Source organism: Patagioenas fasciata, chromosome Z (genome assembly GCF_037038585.1).
Source record: "Patagioenas fasciata isolate bPatFas1 chromosome Z, bPatFas1.hap1, whole genome shotgun sequence".
Taxonomy (NCBI): domain Eukaryota; kingdom Metazoa; phylum Chordata; class Aves; order Columbiformes; family Columbidae; genus Patagioenas; species Patagioenas fasciata.
Window position 1 is genome coordinate 71006049 of NC_092560.1, and position 18791 is coordinate 71024839.

Below are 18791 nucleotides of genomic sequence, written 5' to 3' on the forward strand. Positions count from 1 at the left end.
TTGTGTCTCTGACCCACTTACTCTTTCAACCAAGGCTTGAAATCAAAATTAGCTGCAAAGAATTTCTGCCTGTAAGAGACATCCACCAAAACCTTTTGTTATTCCCCACAGGCTTGCTCTTTGTGTCCCTCTCAGAAAACTGGAAAAATTGTCTTGCAGTCGCAGTTGTGTTGGTGTTAACCTGGGGATAACCTGTGGCACAGTTGGAGCCCCTCAGGTAGCTCAGTGCCTGCTCCCTGTCACAGCTCCCCTTCTCAGTGGCATTGATGTAGCTCTGCTAATCAGTGAAAACATACCATCCTTTGTTCACTGCGCAGAGACTCTTGGTGCCAAAACAGACTCTTATGTATCCTAGACTTCCAGTAACTCCACTGCCATAACGAAATTGCACTGCAGAAACAGAGAGGAGAGCCTGGCCCCTCGCTGAGATCTTGTTCTGGGATGAAGGACAGCTGTGGGGTTTGGAGCATCAGGTTACTCAGAGGCCAAGCTGAAAGCTGAGACAGACAAAGTACTGATTGCAATTTTTAAATTTTAGTTTTTCATAATAAACACGGACACCTGCAACACAACACCTAGTCTATACATAATACTAATAACCTCTCAGCAAGTTACATGACCAAGATTTTAGACATGTCTTGAGAGGAAAGATGGAATAATAATCATGATCTTATGCAGGAAACAGAGCATATAACAGGATGGATACATTACTCCCCAAAAGAGGTGTCATTCATCTTTTTCCACTCATTTTTTCCAAAATTGGATGCAAACTGGATAGCAAACGGCCTTAGATCAAACAACAGAATTTCTACCCCAAAATTAAAAAAGTCTCTGTGTAGATTGCTCCTCAAGTTGCTGAATGGAATTTGTGATACTTTGGAGAAAGAAATAATGCTGAGTTCACTCCAGGGTTTGAATCTGGCTGCCTGATATCAGGCAACGACTACGAACATTTGATATTTTTCCTTTATTTCTTTAAATATTTACTTAAGCACGCTAACCTCAAATACTAAGCCATCATTTACAAAGAAATATTTGGGAGTGTAAAATCACCACTGCTAATAAAAAATAAATACTGTAATATAAGCGTTGGAAACATTTGCAGCTTACTTTTTCAAAACATTCGTTTAACAAGCAACTGTTAAAAACGGAAAGAGAAAGAAAAGTTGGTCCTTTTGGGGAAGAGGACATTGCAAGACATAGCTCTTTTTCATGAAGTCAGCCTGTTTTGCAGCTTATATTACTTAGGATTCCCTGAAAGTAAATAAATTATACATTATAAGAAAGTTGTGTTAGATGAATTGCATCTGGATCACCTGGATTTCCAACATGTTGAAGTCCACAACAGATGCAGATGTAATTCTTATAGTCCAGTCCTGTCTGCATTCACAGATTAGCAAACCCCAGGCTTTCTACTAACATCTATCACCACATGGTAGGCCTGACAGGCACCTCTAATTTTAAAGTACAGCTGTAGCACACTCACATAATATTCTCAAACCCCTTTTCCACATCAGTAATGTGTATCTCATAAATTGTCTTTTTGGGTCCAAGTGACTGCAAAATCGAGGTTTTTTGTGCTGTCACTTAGTAAGAGCACAGTTAAGATTTCAGGTAAAAGCACCTGTCCTGACCTGCTTGGGTCTGCTTGTTGTTTTTTGGTGTCTTTTTTTTTTTTTTTGGTTTGATTTTCTGTTTGTTTTGTTTGGTTTTTGTTTGTTTGTTTTGTTTGTTTGTTTTTAATCATCCTTTAGTTTTCATCTAATTTCATACAAGATCCTTTATGGAAGGTTAGCTACCATAATTGGTTTCATGTTTTCAAAATATGAGCAGGCTGTCTCACAAACATGTTAATCTTTTTTTATTATGGGTGTTCATGAGCCTGGTGGGAGCGCTATGAAAGAGAAGAGCGAGTACCTAAGTTACCTCTTTTATCTCCCTGGTCCAACCAGCTACTCTACAGTAGTCAGATAGGGGGGTCGGAGACAGGCTGAAGCACAAGACAAAGCTCATCCTAAGCACAGACGAGTGCTGGTAATGCTGGTTTAGTCAAAATGAAATTAAAGCCCCAAACATACTGTTGTTCAGTCTGTATAACATAAAAATAACTGTAAAGACCTTGCATAACTTTACTTCCAAGTGGTTTTAATACCTGACATTTGGGATAAACCAGCTTGTACCAAAGTGGGCTGGGGGTGGGTATTTTTTTTTAAAAGTTTGCCTTACAGAAGTATTTCTGTTAGTCCGTATGTCATTTCTGGCTGGGTTGGTTTAACAGAGTCATGAGAGAAGGCAAAAGCTGTTAGAAACAATCCCAATCTCTGATCATTTTAGTATCAGAACATTAGTATAAGGCAACCAAGAAGCCCTCATGAGACCACTGCAGCACATCAGTGTAGTTTTAGTCTAAGTTTTAATTCCTTTTTACACTTGTTCAAATTGAGCACTCAAAGAAAATATTGCCAGATCATGATAGATCCACCTCCAACTGGATATCTGGTTTGACTTAAAGACTTAAAATAATGACCCTCTGCCATATGTTGAATATAACTTGAGGTTTTTAGCAAAATATGTCTTAGATTAAGTGTACAGTATATGCCACAGCACCGCCAAATTGTCTCTCTGAAGAGAAACAGCATTACTTCTGCTCTGCAGTTGGGAGGACTTTCCCTTCAGGCTAAATAAGACAACAAATTAGGGGTGGGCCCTTCAGTGTGGTCCTTCCCAAATGGAAGGTGCTGTGCTGTCTAACCAGGAAGGTTTCTGAGTAGAGAGGTGTGATAAGGTTGGACAAAAACCAGTTGCAAATACTGAATTCAGTTGTATTGATGCAGCTGCAGACATGTTTCACTCTGGTGTGAAAGTGGAGGTCTGGGCACAATCTGAAATTTGCATATCAAAGAAAAGGAAAGGCTGATATTTATTCACATGAGTACACTTGTAAAATACACATGGCACATGAAATAGCCATGAAAATATTATTTTTGTAATAATTATGCTATTAATACTAATGAGCACTACTTGGGATTTGAAATTTTTATATACACATAACAATTGTTTCAAATATTTGTAACCCACCCCCTCCCAAATTATGATAGTTTCTTAATGAACTATCATATAAAAGTATACTTCAGTGATTTTGGAAAAGCATGTGAATTTCTGTAGTGCTTATAATGGCTTCAAGTGAAAGATGCTTAATGTTTGATGTTATTTTCTGTATTTCCAAAAGCTAACAACATTGATTACTCCAAATGACATACTGTGTATTTTTTAAACACTTCAGAGACTCATCTTTCCAGTTGTTGCTTTTGCTTATTTCTAACATTGTGCCAAGGCACAATTACCTAAAAAACTTGTGCACCTTTTTTTTTAACTAATTAAAACGTATCTTCTGGATATATATTTGAATATATCTTCTATATCTAGCTGATTAGCTCTCTCTAGTAATTGCAAGTGACTGCAGTGAAACCCACTGGCAAGAGCAAGCCAGATCAAGTGCAAGTTTACTGCCTCTGTTGTCCCAAAAAGGCTCCTCTGGTGACTTGAGTTTGTTTTAATGAGAAGTTTATGAATTCTTCAACCTTTCTGCATGCAAACACAAACATTGCTGTAGTCTGGAGCCATACCAGCATATCAGCAGCAAGTTGCTACTGTAATGAAGGAAGTCTTGACTGAGCAGTGGAGTGATGGGTCTAGAAAATTATGGGCTAGATGCATTAGTGCATCTAATCTAGTGACCCAGGCAACATCAGAGGTCACTGAGAGGGCACTAAAACAGACTCATGGCACCCTGAGCAGTACAGCCTTACCCTCAAAATAGCTGTGACAGCACAGACATATGAAATGTATGTCAGTGTCAGTTAAAAAGTAGACGTGTGTGTGTGTGTGTTATATGTAGTGGTGGTGGAGGGTGAGGCTATTCTCTCATGTATACACATTACTGTAACAATGAGTAACTCCAAAATGCCTCTATACACTCTTCATGTCATGTTGCAAACATGTATGTGCAACAGACTTCTACAGATGTGAATTTTTATGGCAAAGTCATGGGGTACACAAAGGATAAGCAAAACACATTTTAAAAGAGTACATCAGGCTTCTGCTGAATTTGTCAATTTAAAATCTACTCAGTAACCAGAATAAAAATGTTTCAAACCTTTTTGTGGCTATTAGAGGAACCCTAACACATCAGATATGAAACACCATCTGCAATCTGTTTCTAAGAGCATCACATTACTGCAAGTTATCTCAGGATAACAAACATCTCCATATATGATGCTAAAGTGATAGAAGATGGCCTCATCACACTGAACAAAAAGCACAAAGAAGCCAGGTTTTGTTGTTTGTTTGTTTGTTTTTAAGGTGACTGGAAGAATGTCAGGTTCCAACGATGACTCAGAACAACCCATCCCCTTGTATGAACCCTTCCTCCTGTTTTCCTTACTGTCCAGCTCCTAACTGTTTCACCACCACAATGAACACAAACAGGTAGTCTGTTTCAGGCAGCACAACTATCTGGTACAGAGAAGATTGGAATGGATTTTCACAATTTAAAAGTACAGTATGTAGAAAAGCAGAAGGCAAAAGATGAGCTGTTAGTCTAAAGTCATGGGAAGGTATTCCTTTATGAAAATAGGTTAAAATTGCTTGATCTAATGATATTAATCATCATCACACCAACATCACTATTACTAAGACATTATAATGCATCACATTTGCTGTGCATCACAACTGTGCATTCTACTTTACAGGCAAATCAAAGACAGCATCCCTATCTTGGAGAGTTTACAATCCTCTGGGGGGTAGAGAAGGTCCTGCAAACAATTATTTCCAGATGAAGTGCTTACAGAGTCATGTATCAGGCGTGCTACCTAGATCCTAGGAGATACTTGGATGTGAAAGGATAATAAATAAAAAAATCATTTGTTTGTTTTGTTAGACCCTTAGAATCTTCAAGACCTTTTTTCTTTTTCCTTTTTCCTTTTTTCTTTTTAAATTTTCTGCAGTTGAAGAGGAGAGCAGAGAATTGTTTATTGGTTTGGTTGATGAATTGCATGTTTACAGGGAGGTTTAGCGGAAGCTCTGGTTTGAAAGAGCAGATGGAAGATGTGGACTGATGGGAAACCTGAGCAGGAGAGAGACAAGAAAGAGGACAGTAGGGTAGGTGGAGTGGAAAGAAACCAATTGGCATGGGAAGATGAAAACTGACAAGGAGAAAAGCAGGCAGAAGCAATGCAGTGCGGGCCACAGATGCGACATGAAACTAAAATTTGATGTAAAAAGCTAAAGAAAGATACTGACAGGAGATGAAAAGGGCCAGCCAGAGACAGAGCATGTGGTTCCCAGTGGTTCAGATGGAAAGGCTGGAGGGTGATAAAGTAAAAGGCCTGGTAATTGTAGGCTGTTGAAGTTAAGGAATGAAGTAATAAGGCCTTGGGTCTACAGGAATAAAAATAATACTGACTACAGAAAGGGGTCAGCAGGTCCCAGAGGACATGTGGAAAGAGAAGACAGCAAGGCCAGTGCAACTGCCCATGGCTATGAAGAAGAGGAGATCCAACCTCCTGTGCACCCAGCTCTCCTGCTGCTACCATAGGCATTGGGCCAAAACCAAAATATGGAGGAAGAGAAGGGCTAGGAATAGATCACTGAGGGAAAAGAGTAGATCACAAGGGAAAACAACTGAAAAAGACCAGCATGGCCCTCAAGTCTGTTGGAAATGCAATCTGGAATGAATGTTGCAGTCAGCAAGAGGATAGGGGCTGTGTGCCAGTTGCAGCAAGCCATAGCCCCAGGTGGTCACGCAGGCTGGTCAAGGGATGAAGGTAATACTATAGAATGTAGATGTGAGATTCACAGAAGATAAGAAACCTAGTAAGAGATCCTCTAAACAGGTCCACATGAGGGGATGGGTGTAATTCAGAGCTGGACATTTCTTGCCACTCATACCTGATTTTAGGGAAAAGACGCTAAATATCATGAGTCCTTTAGGAGCTGACAGGCGAAAGGGAATCATAGACTCACAGAATGTGACAACTGTTCCCTTTTGGCTGTACCCACAGCCTAGCAGCCAGAGGCCTCTGGAATAAGAATGAGGGAGACAGAGAGAGGGAGTTCCACATAATTTCCTATATTGTTCTATGAAATGGGTTGATGAAATAGATCAGCAGAGACAAAACATGTCACTGGGGATGGAGGTAGAAACATTTTAGCACTAACATCCTGAAGGAATACACCTGTGAGTATTTGACACAACCACACTAACTGCAGGTCTTCTTCGATTTTTAGTTACCTGCTGTTGGAGGGAGCCATACGATAAAAATTAAAAGTTCAGAAGGGAGTTCTGCCATATTCTATCAAAACCAAAGCCACCTGAAAATATCAATGCTGGTGAAAGCCAGAACAGAAAGCTGTCCTCAGCTTACTGACATAAGTTTCAAGTGCTTAGAATATACACACTGAACCATCATGTAGAATTAGCAGTTGAAAGGAACCAGTAGTGTGTTGAGCAGCTCCTTCACTTGTGCGTACCTGAGGCATTATGGTACTGACTTCTTTTGTAAACTACTGTGAGGTTATTTCCTACAGAGGAAAGCAGATATGTAAGTGCCATGTATTATTGTTATACTGATGAGAATGAGAAATGGAGCACTGTGTTTTGTTTGCTAGAGCAGAGAACCATTACTCAAGAGGATTTTTTTTTTTTGCCTTAAGAATTTGCAAATGTTTAGTGAGTTTTTTTAATATATCACTTGTCCCTAAGGAAGGTGAATGTGGGTATCTTGCAACAATGGAAATAATCAGACACAAATCAAGTTTATGAACTGGTCTGCTTTACAGTTTGTAAGCCCCTGACTTGTTCCCCGCTTTATTCAGAGGGTCATGCATTCATATCCTATGACATAAATCTAGGCCACAAGAGGGAGCAGCTTTCAGAGGTGCGAACAGCGAAAGAAAGAGAAAAAAACCCTCCAATAGCAAAAATAATCACATGGCAGATCCTCGGTCTCCGAAAGGAACTAAGAAAGAGAGCCACTCTCCTAGCCAGCTGGTGAGTGGTATTTCAAATTCTGTAGCATGTAACCAGCAGGTAGATATTCTTTCTTCACAAATTACTCAATTTAACAGATATTCCTGTGCTAATTTCAAAACCTTTTCCTAGGTTAATCTTAACACTTTCTCCTACCAGAAGGCAGAAGTCACAGCCTTAACACCTCAAGCTGGGCAAGTTGTAGGGTCACTTCTCTGAATATGAAAGACTCCTTCAGAGAACAACAGCTGGTCAAGTAAATGCTATGAAAAAAAATCAACAGAGGAATATTCAGACCATATTTTGAAGCCACCTCCTTTATTTCAGCACCTTCTACAATACCTGTAATTCGAGGTTATTTTTTCTCTTTAGACAGCAAACAAACAAAACCAACAAATACAACACCCCTCCCTGGCTTTCTCTAATCTTGGTGAAGAGGTCTGTTGGCCTAAGAAAATTGCTGAGAGTTGAAGCCTATTTCAGTGGATCTTAGCTCTTGCAGGAGTCATTAGCACAGAAAGCTGGATTTTCTGCATCAAGTGAATCTGCATGTCCAGACAAAACACTGGACGCTGTCATTCTGATACACAATCACATATTGAAGTAACATTTCTGGGTCAGACAGGTAAAGGTACTGTGTTGTGCAGTTATCTTGAAAGCCACATATTCATCTGGCAGAAACAGAAATTGGTATGCCCTCATATTTTTTCTGGCGTAGGCACTTCTAATGGAATGAAGTTATAACTCCTTTTTTTTTTTTTTTTTTTAATCACTGGTTAGTTCTCATTCAAATAAAAATGCGGATTTGGTGGCAATTTCCGCTCTTTCTGGAAAGAAAACAGATGCTTTATTTAGAATAGGTCAGAATATTATCAGAAACTTTTTTTTCCTTGAATATTCAAAAAGCACAGTGAAGACTGTGGAGGACATTTGTCTGTTAAAATGTCACGTCAGTGCATCTGCGAATGGTACGACCATATGTTGGACTGGTCTCCTGCTGCAAGGTTGTGAGCCTGATTTTACACCGTAGATCAGGCTCAAACTTCCCACATGAAAGCACATATCAGTGTGCAGAGGAGCACTACTTTTGTCTGTGCTCCCTGACTCCCTTGGAAAAAGGCACACGAGCAGCAGAAGTACCCAGTCTACACTGTCATCCCACCTCTACGCACAGGGCAGACCTCACTACAACACCTGAAAGAAACTTGAAAACCCGGGCAGTATGGATACAGCCAAAGTGCACCAGTTCAGCTGAAGAGTTCAAGTTCACCTCAGGTGTTATACCTAATCATAGTGTCTAAAGACTTGAGTTATAATCTCCTGGAGTTCCTGTAGTCAGTTTATGGAGCAAGGGGAACAAAGGGAGAGACGACAAAGATGTAACACTGACGCTTACGGTCCATTTTGGATCCTCATTCCCAAAGCAGCAATCCTCAAATCCTCTGTGCACCACAGGAAGGGTTTGAAGTCTGAGACAGACACTATCACCGTGGCGTGAAGTGCTAGCAACAGCAACACCTAGGGTGTACAGGTGCATAACTCCCAGCTATGTCCAGCTGGTGTTCTCAGCTACAGCCCTTGTTTTGGAATCACGCAGCTGGACTTCATTGCTACGGTATTTTGAGAAGAAAGGTCTTTCACTGTACCCTGTTGCATGCACAGTCAGACTTAACTTAGTGGTCCCGAGCTTATCTGAACACAGAGACCAGTTTTCAAACAATCCATTGGCTTGACTCAGAGCAAGGACTTGGATTCAGGCCTCCCATTCCCCAGACTATCCCAAAATGAGCCTTTCTTCTCTTTAAGCTATGTAAATCCCTTTGTATAAATAATTAAGTGTTCATTGGGCCAGACAGGGGAGGCAGAAACATAAGCAAGTGATTCTCCAGTCTGCTGGTTAGCATGCTCATCTGGGATGTGGGCAGGTCATGTCCAAACCACTGCTGCAATGACTAGTTAATTATTCATAAAAACCAGAACAGCTTCTACAGGAGAGAGGGAGTGCAATTAACCAACAGATTGGCAGTAGATCTACTCTCGTGGGATGTGGGAGAGCTGAGTTCAATCCCCGCTCCAAATCAGGATGAAGGAAGTTTTGAGAATGGTCTGTTGCTTTGTGGGTTAATGATAACAATTTGGCTATTGGGTGAAATGCATACACACAGATAATTCCAGTAAATTCCAAATTCTCCTCCCTTTGGTATGACTTCTCTCCTACCAAGAAAACGCATGTATCAAGGGTGAGACTTCTTTGTTGTATAAAAATAGGCTGTACATCAAGCAAATAATCTAGATCTTCTTTACAGTAGTAGGAGAAAACGATCAAGGACATGTTCTGAATGCAATTCATCTCACTACCAAAAAATCAGTAGGATAATTTATTCTCTAGAAGTTTTAGTTGACTGTAAGGGAGCCCAGATGTTGAGTTTGGATGCAGATCTAGAAGTCTGGGAGGTATCCAATGTCAGCTAAGAGGAGCCCCACTCAGGTTTCTATGATGCATCTTGCATCATGGTGCAGCCAGTCATGCAGCAGTGGGAATGCCCTGATGTAAAGCACTAAGCATCATCACAGCCTCCTCTTGGGCTGCCCCAGGCCCCACTAAGTGCCACATGCTCCCCTTGCAGTGCTTTCTCCATTAGTCATCTAAAATTGCTCCTTCCTCTTTGCTCACTTACTTCAGCCTTTTGGCTTTTTAACCATGCTTGAAATACAGATCACAACAGCTGCTGTTTTTTCTAGGGCTTACACCTAAAACTAGAAAATATTGTCAGTCTGTAAAGAAATGGTATAAGTGAGCAGCACATGGTTTGGTTTTGATTTTAATCAGTTTGTAAATTCCAAACACTGGGAGATCCTAATTTGTATGGCAATGTCAGTTAGTGGAAGGACATAGTCCCTCGTTGGTGCTTGTACTAAAAACGCCAGTAGGATGAACGAGTGATAGTGTGCACACCCCACTGACATTGACAGGGATCTGATCCACCCAATATGCTTGTGGCAGCTCTCTCAGTGAGACTAGCTCAATGCCCTCCAGATGGGGAAGCCACAAGTGAGTAGAATTAATTTTTTTTCTAGGTTGTTTTCAAATTAAACAAGTAATAAAGTTGCATGACTCTGTAGCCTGCATCATGTCTTTAAATGTGGTATTAGGATGTCATTGTCATCTCACAGCAGATGGGGCAAGGGTTTCTTCTCACAATAAGGTTTCCTAGGGAAGCACACTAGGGAGATTATTTTGGCAGGAAAGCTCCTGTACAGTAATGTCATCCAAATGCAGAGGTATTGAATGGTAGGAAACAGGGAAAATGCTTGAGTCCCACCAGCGGCAATACAGGCATAGGACCTGGGTCAGAAAACACATTGGGTTTTACGTTGTTGCCTTGTCATACCTCCAAGACACAATGCAGTTGTAGCTGGAGAGGCTAATGGGAAGGAGTGGAAAGGCTACTTAGACATGCAAAATGACACTTAGGAAGTATTCAAATCCAAGAAAACAGTCCAGGAAACCCATACACCAGTAAGTGCAAATCCTGTCTGAGTTTTGAGTACTTGAATGCCAATTTATCAATCCTAAAATCGTAGAATCATATAATAGTTTGGGTTGGAAGGGAACTCAAAGACTAGTTCAAATGCCCCTGGGCCGGGACACCTTCCACTAGACCAGGTTGCTCAAAGCCCCATCCAACTTGGCCCTGAACACTTCCAGAGATAGGGTATCAAAAACTTCTCTGGGCAGCCTGTTCCAGTGCTTCATTACCCTCATAGTAGAGAATTTCTTTCTTATATCTAATCTCAATCTACCCTCTTTCAATTTATAGCCATTAGCCCTTGTCCTATCACTACATGCCCTTGTAAAAAGATCCCCTTCAATTTTCTTACAGGTGCTGGAAGGTCTCTGTGAGATCTGCCTGGAGCCTTCTCCAGGCTGAACAACTACAAGTCTCTCAGCCTGTCTTCATAGAAGTCCTCCAGCCCTCTGAACATCTTTGCGGCCCTCTTCTCGAGTAACTCCAATAGGTCCATGTCCTTCTTATGCTGAATGCCCCAGAGCCTAACACAGTACTCCCAGTGGGGTCTCACCAGAGTGGAGTAGAGGAGGAGAAATGCCTCCCTTCACCTGCTAGCCATGCTTCTTTTGATGTAGACCAGGCTATGGTTGGCTTTCTGGGCTGTGACGACACATTGCTAGGTCGTTCTCTTCAGGATTGCTCTCAATCCATTCTCCATCCAGCCTGCATTTGTACTTGGGATTGCTCCAGCCAATGTGCAGGAGTTTGCACTTAGCCTCATTGAACTTCAGGAGGTTTGCACAGGCCCATCTCTCAAGCCTGTCAAGGTCCCTCTGGATGCCATCCTTTCCCTCCAGCATGTCAGCTGCATCACACAGCTCGGTGTGGCCGGCAGTCTTGCTGAGGGTGCACTTGATCCCACTGTCTGTGTCACCAAAAAAGACATTAAATAATGTTGGTCCGTATACAGACTTCTGAAGAATGTCACTTGTCACTGGTATCCACTTGGACAGTCAAGCTGTTGACCACAACTCTTTGCATGTGACCATTCAGCCATTTCCTTATGCACTGACTGGTCCATCTGTCAAATCCTTGTCTCTCCAATTTAGAGACACGGACGTCATGAAGTAAGGTGCCAAATGCTTTGCACAGGTCCAGGCAGACGACATCCATGTCCAGTTATCCAGTTGCCAGCATGCACTGGATCTCATAGTCTGGCTATACAGTGGCTATGCAAGCTGTGTACTTCCACAACAGAGGTTAGAGCTCCTTTCTGACAATTCTCTGTACCAGAGTCTAAGAGATGGGCCTCTGTCTTCACAGGATGCACATGAGTATCTCATTCTCTGCTCCAACGGACAAACTTGAAGGCTACCAAAAGACAGCAGGCAGTAGCTTTAGTGGCTGTGTTTTAAAGAGAAGGAACCCAGCTCAGTTTGGCACTCGAAGACTTTGAATCCCGAGTACTGTGTTCCAGAGAGGATGAGCGTCTTAGACACAGCTTTGCTCCACACTTGATGCTGGTAACCTCTCCCTGAGGACCTCCTCAGTGTGTGTGTGTGTCATTGTGGACCAGATTCCTGTGATGCTTCATTCTTTCCAGACTAGAATTTCATTGTGAGTCTCTGATTCATCCTGCTGGGGCAACAGGCTTCGCTTTCAGGAACTGTGAAAGAACTGTCCTGCCTTGTCTTCCCTTACTGTGATTTCTCCTCAGCCATGTCATGAGAAAAAGCCTGGAGGGTATCAGTGTTTCTGATCCCGATGCTTGTGCTTGGCGGGCAACATTCACTTCCTCCATCACTAACATAGAAAGGGATGCTATGACAACTTTCTCTCCTTTTGTACTTTTTTCTCCTTCAAAAAGCGTACAAGCAGTGGAAAGGCACAATACATACTTTGTTTGCTTTGGAGCTGGCTAACATAAGCTGCACAGCAGATGCATTCAGAAACAGTTTGCAACTTCGCTTAACATACAATTTTGTGAACGCTGCTACACAATTTTTTGTGCCAATAAATAGTTAACGTGAAAATGAACTACACAAATGCAGGAGTACTTGATTTATAGAACTAGTATACATGTCTTTTCCTGTATGAGGCTGAACACATTCAATTATCAGTGTAATTACAGGGCAATTCTCTCTCTTCCACATCATGTGATTTTATTTTAGATTTGAACAATACACATGTATGGTTTGTCTGGTTTTTAATAGCTAACATATTGCTCATCCATTCTGTTAGTTGTATAACTTTATTTAACATTCCCCATCTCCACATGGTTCTCAATTTGTTTTTTAAGTTTCTTCTCGAAGGGAATTGCCACCCATTGATAGCAATCGTATTGGTTTCAACTCAGAGCTGATTTCCGAGTGCTGTTCTTCAAGTAAGCATGGATTGCCTGTAAAAGCACCCCTATATAAGTGCAGTATCTCTTCTTACGTGGAATGCACTAAGCTGGAATTGTACATGGCATTACAATATTATTATGTTACATTGTTCAAAGTTTTTCACACCATTCACTCCATTCCCTGCCTCCAAAAAAGCAGGGAAGGGGCTCTCTGTGCTTCCCAGCTGTGCTCTGAACGTGTTCTCTGTGAGACCTCGTTTTGGCTGGATCTGTCAGTGGATATCATTCCAAAACACATGTCTTCAAGTACCTTTGTGCCCACAGTATCTTGACAGTTTGCAAGGAAGATTTCTCTTGCAAACTCATCCTGCCATTACTCTTAAAGTGTGCTGCACTGCTGTCTGGGTCACTTGCCTTGGTCATGGCTGAAATCGTGCATGTGTACAATATTTAATCTTTGCTTTGCAGGGACTCACCTTGCAGGTGTTAGTGAAGACAAACCCATCAAAGTAGAAGTTACTCTCACCATCCACTTGCTCCAAAATATAGTCCTAGCCATATCATGTGATTTCTTTTCTCAAGGCAAGATCATGATGACTGTGAAATGCTTTCTCATAGCACCTACATCACTTATCCTTCTGTCCACAAAATCTACTTTGTTTGTTTCAGTTTGTGTTTATGTCTTGATCTTTTGTGAATCATCTGTTGTTTCAGCTGGTTTTGTCCCAGGCTTTTTTCCTGTTTGCTGATCAATACCATAGCCCAGTTCCAATGCCATGACAATATAAGTTTGGTAGCTTATTATTACTGATTCTTAGCACTTTCTAGACCTAAGAAGTTCAACTGTGCATCTGTCAAACCTTGACAGAAACAAGGTTCTTCATTCTGATTTCAATTTTATTGCTAGTGGATGTATATAAGAAACATTACAATCCTCTTAGGTACCTGTTACTTTTCCAAATTATTTGAGGTTTTGTTCCATCTTTCTTTAGTTTATCTCTAAAAAACAATGTCAAAAAAACATCCTTTGCCAAATGTTCTTCATGCGGTGTGACACCCTGATTGCTAACCTTCCTTTATGTACTTTTCATTGTTTTCCATGCTTCTCTGGAAAAAGTCCATTTTCCACAAATAACCTATGTATACATACTGTACCAGAGAATGGAGTCTTGCTCACAGCCATGCCTGAATTCATTCAATCAGCCACAGCAAAGAAGTTGAGCAGTGAAATTTATTTTGCTTCTGGTACTATGATAAGAGATGCACTTAAAAAGTCACTTGCAAGAAATAACAGCAGCTTTTTGAATCTACTAAGTTATAAGCGATTCTGCATATGGTAGTAGATAGTGCCATTTATGATAATAAATAATTGTGGACACACAGAGCCTACACCCTTACTGCTTCTTTTTTGCTTATGAGCTAGAGCCTTCTAACTGCTTGCTCAAATAATTGAAAATATATGAATGTCAAACAACAAAAAAAGTGCAACCAGAAAAAAAAAAGTCACCACACCTCCTCTGAAGGCAGTAGATTAGTGCAGAAGTTTAAATTTTATCAGCACCATTGCAATTTTTAAGCAAATATTAATTTTGAGGTGATAACATCTACTTTGCAATGTCAAGTGACTTTGAAACCAAGTTCACCATCCAACTGCACTGCTCATCTGCTGGAGCTTTTGGTCCAGTTTGGAACTGCTCAACTGGTTTGCTCAGGGAAAACCCCATGTGTGGACTTAGTATTAAAACATACTCTGGGACATGCTCTCCTGCACTGTGGGTGAGCCCCAGAAGTGTCTGTCTGGTCAGCCACCCCTGTGTGTCCCACCTGACTGTGTGACATCTCTGTGACCCTTGGGAGCAGAAAGCCACTTGCCACATGGGCCACAGTGTTTGGTAGGAAGCTGCACTCAGGTTGTGCTCATGCTGTCCACCAGGACATTGTGAAGACACAGACCAGGATTTGGGAATGCTTCATGCTTTTTCCAGGTTCAGATAAAACCAGGCATAGCCAACAAGACTCAAGGCTAAGAAGAGAAACATCACTTCTGCTTTCTGGACCTACCTCTTCTCCATCTTCACTAACAAAAACGTTCTGGCTTTATTCTGTGTTACTATGACTAAAATAATACTCCCTGTTGTATGCACAGTTTTCAAACAAATCACTGTTTCCTAGGGTAAGGAATCTTAGCAACAAGCCAAGATGGAGTTCTCTGGTGTGTTCCCAGAGCTCTGCTGATTTTGTCTGTCCCCTCACACACACGTGCACACCCTAGAGGCCACCCAAATTCAGTCTGGTGGTAAACAATAACAGGAGGTCCACCTGCTTCACAGGCATGATAGTATCTTTCAATGCGAAACACATTACCAGTGATTCAGTCTTCAGACACACAAATGATGCAATAACTTCTACCTGTTCAGAAATGTAAGTGTGGTTGAGTCATTGGAAACAGCACAAAGTGCTGTGACTGGTGAAACACCACAAGACATCTCAAAAGTCATTGTATTATTTTTTTAGTGTTTAAATTATGTGGAAAGTACTTCAGGCTAAAAATTCAAGCATTAAAATATTTCAAAATTTAGTATTACTATGTTTACCTGCTATGATCCAGCCGTTAACTCCATGACTGACACCTTTTTCCAGGCAACCCTGATCCTGAGGAAGATTTTGATGAAGGTAGCAGATGCTCTGACCACAGTGTCCAAAATCTACGTCTCAGAAAAGTAACAAAAGAAAAAAAAAATTCATCTGTTATTAGAAAGTTTTTCTGTTGTTGCAGCATTACTCACCCAGTATTAGCCTATTATTAAAGATGTTGAAGCCAGGTATCAAGGTTCCTCAGGAGGCAATGAAAACCTGGAATTAGTTTGCTTAATATTTTCTATCATCTTCATTCAAAATGAGGAGACATGAATTTGTTTTTTACTGAAATTTTATCCTCAGAAATTTCTTCAGGTGTTACAATAACACACTGATATTTTGTGCAGAGAATTTAGCAGGCCTTTAATGCACAGGGAAACTAAAAGTTTCATGTATTCTATGCAGCCAGTTATCACAACTGACAATGTTTCTGATTGACTAGAAATAACTCTGTGATGACATAGAAAATAAGGGCTGTACTGTCAACCCTGGTTGGGTAAATGGACAGCTAGGTTTTCAGCCTTGGTCCAGCATCAATTCAGAAAAATACCAAAAGAATGAAAGAAGAGGGGGAGTGATCTGAAGTACTAATGCTAGGTATTACAAATTGCCTTAATTAAAGATTTCTCTAAAACAGCTACTCACAAAGAAAAAATATTGGGAGATGGGCAAAATTCTCATTTACTTCAGCAACTGCCTCTTAATATAAACCGTTTCCACACATGGACCTCTGTCTCTACATCTGTGTTTTTAATACCTTGCCATTTGCACTCATGCTCCTTAAGGCAAAACTCTGTTTTCGGTTACACAAGTGGAAATGTAGTAGCTTTTCTCTGTATTAACATTAGCATAGTGAAGAGCAAAATTTGACCTAAAACTCTGAAAGTTTTTATATGCATTTTCACTGTTGTGTCAGGTAAGTGGTATTTTCAAAATTCCCATGGAAAAAAACCAAGAATACAAAGCCTGCCCTGAAAGAGATTGTTTCCAGCACGGTAACCAATTTCACGGCTGATAACATACACATCTACCAGCAGATAATCTAAGAAAATATGCTTGTGTGGTTAACTACATCTCTGATATATTGCATGGTGCATGAGTTGCACTTTTCCCTTCTCTTAGCTGTAGAGCTACTTAGCAATGCTGTTCCCATTGGATTAAACACATTTCTATTATCTTCTTGTGAATGGGTTTTGTATGCAACTGAAGATTTCAGATATCCAGATGTCAGAAAAAATATCTGAAGGAGACTACATAAGCATTTCAAACAAAGCATAGTTTTCTTATGTTCTTAGTCTGGAGTTGTTCCTAAGTGAAGTGGGGCCAAAATAAGCAAAGTTTTGTCCACCTCGCTCAAAATAAGTGACTTCCAACACCAGAAAGTTCCTGATGCTTATACACAATAGCTAAATTGCTTCAGCAACGTCTGATGCTGTGTAGAAGTAATGCTTACAAATGTTCCCCAGGATCTTCTTTAGTTTTCTCTTGGAGAATTTCAAGAACATCACATATAATATCTAACTTCTAATACCAGTATACTCATATAAAGTTATACAAAATTTTCTTCCTAAAGAAAACTATCTTCAGTCTTTCATCCTGTTCTGTTAATTTGTGTAAAACTCCATCAGTTAATCAAAACAAAATCATCAATAAAACTATGGATGTGACAACAAAAGGCAAGTCAACATCTTTTTGAATCTAATCTAAGAATATCTTGCAGAGAAAGGGAGGGGTTTTATCTGACCATACTATTCTGGTTTAAGCCCTTTTCCCACGACAATGACTTCAGACAATTTCTGATTTCCTACCATCTCTAAATGGGCATTTTCCATACGGCTGAAATTGCTCCTACTGGAAAGGAGCTCGAAGAAAAAGTGATAAGAAATAACATGCAACGCCCCAGCACTTATGTTCCTTTGGCCACGGGTAGTGGCAAATTATATGAAAAGAGTTCAATGTATTTCTCAGAAATACAATAATTGTCTAAATTTAGAAACTGGACTTAGTATGGGCAGTTTCAACTGAGGAAAATATACATTTGTACAAACTTCTGCGAGACAAAACTATATTTAGGATTTGTTGTCTTTTTTAACACGTCATTTTGGAAAGCATGCAAGCAATACTCTGGTAACTGAGGCTAATTATTCCTAATGTAGAGTCATCTATGGCAGCCAACTAGTTTCTCGCTGATAAAGCCGCTTTTGGTCATTAAAGTCAAAATGTACAATAACGGCAGAAGTGCCTATTAGTGGTTTAAGTTGCATCCAGGAGCTCATTATCAGTGATACATCTTTACCACTACTCTTGTTTGCTCACCTGTGGCCACTATAGTCCTCCAACAGTGTTTCCCCAGCGCACACTTCCTATCACCAAGTTATTGGTGATGACCCACTCTGGGGAAATCAATGCATTTCTGGAACGCTTCATTCATGTGGAGCAGCGTGTTCCCTGTTGCTGCTGTCTACTGCAGCAATACACTGCTAAACAAGATGAAAAATTATGAAATAGTTCTGTATTGACAGTCTGATATAATACATTTCAATACTCATCTCATAAGCAATATTCATAATGGTCCATATGCAAGAAGTACTACAGATAACTGATTTTATGATTGTGCAAGACTTGAGAGGGGTTAGAAGAAAGTCCTGAGAAGTCCTAGATATTTGCTGAATTTAGACCAAAGTCACACGTTCTGCCCATGATGATCAATGCTACATATGTAAAAATAGCTTGTCTTTTTTGAGTCATCTACCAAGAAAAAATAATAAGACATGGACTATATGATCAACAACCAATATGCTATTGGGTGTAACAACAGCAGTTTAGAAAAGTTTGAGGCAGAAAGGCTGTGTGTACTGTAACCAATTTAAGTGAGAAGGAGATCAGAGAGGCAGAATAGGTCATGTGCATGAAGTCACGGTTTTATCGCTGTGCTTTAGCTAGAGATAACATCTCCCAACAACATAAGCCCATCTTCTGCAAGATTTTTAGACCACTTGCTTTTGGTGGGACAATGGTACCCAGGTACCTTTGTACCAGATGGCCTTCCAGTACAATTCAGAAGTATTTGTTTACTTTTGATACCAAGGGAAGAATGTTGCTTTCTGAATCTCTGATGATCAGCTTAGTGCAATCCAGTAACTCTTCACCGCAATTTCTTCCCAGACAGATGCTGTTCCACACTAAATCCGTCTCAAGTCAAGACTAAGACCACACTCCAGAGAAGTATTTGCCTGTTGCAATACACAGTGTGATCAGTATCTTT

At 40.5% G+C, this 18791-nt stretch overlaps 1 long non-coding RNA gene across 1 annotated transcript in view; it reads right to left on the reverse strand.

Annotated features, from left to right (window-relative positions):
- The window catches only part of LOC139826450 (uncharacterized), a 27609-nt gene extending 9691 nt beyond the window's left edge, over positions 1-17918 (reverse strand). The window contains exons 1-2 of the long non-coding RNA XR_011736524.1: positions 17843-17918; positions 15484-15594 (exon numbers count right to left, since the gene is read on the reverse strand). This is a non-coding gene — a long non-coding RNA (uncharacterized lncRNA). The remainder of the gene's footprint in view (positions 1-15483; positions 15595-17842) is intronic.
- Between the last annotated feature and the right edge of the window lie 873 nt (positions 17919-18791).